Source organism: Heteronotia binoei, chromosome 6, assembly GCF_032191835.1.
Source record: "Heteronotia binoei isolate CCM8104 ecotype False Entrance Well chromosome 6, APGP_CSIRO_Hbin_v1, whole genome shotgun sequence".
Taxonomy (NCBI): Eukaryota; Metazoa; Chordata; class Lepidosauria; order Squamata; family Gekkonidae; genus Heteronotia; species Heteronotia binoei.
In genome coordinates this window covers 95,493,673-95,496,033 of record NC_083228.1, presented here as the reverse complement: position 1 = coordinate 95,496,033, position 2,361 = coordinate 95,493,673, and the positions used below count along the sequence as shown (strand labels likewise).

At 51.2% G+C, this 2,361-nt stretch overlaps 1 pseudogene; it reads left to right on the top strand.

Annotated features, from left to right (window-relative positions):
• Positions 1-650: 650 nt before the first annotated feature.
• On the top strand, positions 651-1,017 carry LOC132573374 (gamma-aminobutyric acid receptor-associated protein-like; annotated as a pseudogene).
• The last annotated feature ends 1,344 nt before the right edge of the window (positions 1,018-2,361 follow it).

The following is a 2,361-nucleotide window of genomic DNA, read 5'->3' as shown; positions in this document are numbered from 1 at the left end:
TACCCTTGGAACTGTCCACTGTGTCATCCAAACTGGATTCAGAGAAGGGCAAATGAGCTTTAAAAAGGATTACAGAAGGAATAATGTGAGACTTCATAGCATATTTCTATTAGGATGGATCTCAGGAGGTGTAGGTACATCAAAATTGAATGAAAGAAAGAAAGAAAGAAAGAAAGAAAGAAAGAAAGAAAGAAAGAAAGAAAGAAAGAAAGAAAGAAAGAAAGAAAGATTGCAAGCATGAACAAATAACTATTGCATACAAAATAACATAAAAAGAATAAAAACATGCACAACAGCAAGACACAGTTTATAAAAGGGAGAAGGGAGGAAAGTGGTAAGTTTTAGGGAAGAGATACACATCTTTAAATCCAGGACTTGAGGTCTGGAAAAGCCCAGATGTAGATGCAAGGGAGGCCCAAGGAGCAGAGCACTGAGAGCCTGCAAAGCAGTTGTGGGGGTATCCAGGTATGGGAGAACCTGGCACACTTTCCACATACTTGAAATGGTCTTTTTATGAGGAAGGGTCCCATAGCTAGACATGGAAACCCACTTTCTCAGACGGTGAGGTGGCCCGGCCTGGTCCATCCCCATCGCTCTTTCGCTTCCTTGCCTCCCTTCTCAACCACTCTCCTCCTCCTTCCACCACTGCCATGAAGTTCATCTACAAGGAGAAGCACCCCTTTGAGAAGCGCTGTTCTGAGGGCGAAAGTTCTGCTAGAAGTACCCGGATCGAGTCCCGGTCATTGCGGAAAAGGCTCCGAAGGCCCGGATAGGTGACCTGGACAAGAAGAAGTACCTTGTCCCTTCAGACCTCACATTTGGGCAGTTCTACTTCCTGATTCAGAAAAGAATCCGCCTCAGAGCCAAGGATGCGCTTTTCCTCTTCATGAACAATGTCATCCCCCCAACCAGTGCCACCATGGGACAGCTGTGCCAGGAACATCATGAGGAGGATTTCTTCCTTTACATTGCCTACTGTGATGAAAGCATCTATGGCAGCCAATAAGGCCTGCCTTCACCTGCTGCCTCTAGTGGGACACAGCCCCATAGCCAGGATTTGAAGAATTGAGGGGCCCTGATTTTTTTTTTCAGGGGGCACATAGTGGTCCCAACCTCCATGGCCTTCTCTCCTACCACTGCTGAGGAGGAAAGCTGCCAGCTTGCTTCCATACAGCCTCCCCTCTCCTCACAGCTGCCCCAAGATGATCCCTTTCCACCCCTCTTCCAGCAGCTCTGGTGGGGAGCCACTCAGAAGTTTAGATATGTGCCACACGGTCTCCTGCCCTTACCTGTAGCATGATCCAGCTAGGCAAGCCCGGCGGGACAAGGGGGGGTGGAAGGCGCCACCAAGTCGCAACTGACTTCTGGGGCTACAAGACCTCCAATTCGGATTTCTTCCTGTCAGAGGGTGAGCCCAGGCTGCCCAAGCACAGCTCCCACTCTCGCTCGGGTGGCCAGCGAGACCAGGCCAGAAAACCCCTGCAGGCGAACATCACCTCTCCACTGATCCCCAGCCCCAGACTGCAGTCGGGACCTCCACTTGTGTGCACCAGCCTACCTTACCCTGCTCTTTCTGCAATGGCGCCATCTGCCCCCTACCCCCGCCGCCCCACCTGAGGGCCAGAATAGCCTCTTCTTGCAGGCGCCCTCTAGCCCAACGTTAGCCCAATCGAGCTTAACTTTCAGTTCTGATGAGGGGTCAGAGATTTCTTCCAGCCCCTAAGCAAGCAGAAGCAACAGGGAGCTTAACTTTCAGTCCTGGACGCTGAAGTGCTCAGTTGTTTCTGCTTGCTGAGGGGTCAGAGATTTCTTCAAGCCCCTAAACAAGCAGAAGCAAGGTAGAGCTTAACTTTCAGAACCGGGCTCTGAAAGTGCCCCATTGTTTCTGCTTGCTGAGGGGTCAGAGTTTTCTTCCAGCCCCTAAGCAAGCAGAAGCATCAGGGAGCTTAAGTTTCACTCCTGGGCTTCAAAAGTGCCCCATTGTTTCTGTTTTCTGAGGGGTCAAAGAATTCTTCCGGCCCCTAAGCAAGCAGAAGCAACTGTGTATGATCACGTCCCCTAAGCAAGCAGAAGCAACGGTGTATGATGACGGCAGAATGGAGAAGGATGCAGCCGAGGCACTGGAGGCTGGTTAGGGGCCCAAAGTCAGGGGGCCCTGCCTAGCAGTCAGGGGGCTGTGCCCCCACAGGCCCCCTTGTAGCTACGGGCCTGGTGGGGCAGTGTGTGCTCCTGAAGGGACCTGCACTTTCCCAGAAACAAGCTTGGTTCAAGATATGAGCCTTGAATTTGACTGGATGGTCTGAACGTAACTGCTGTCAAAGTCTGGTGAGATTAGCAAGCACATACCTGAAATTCCAAGGT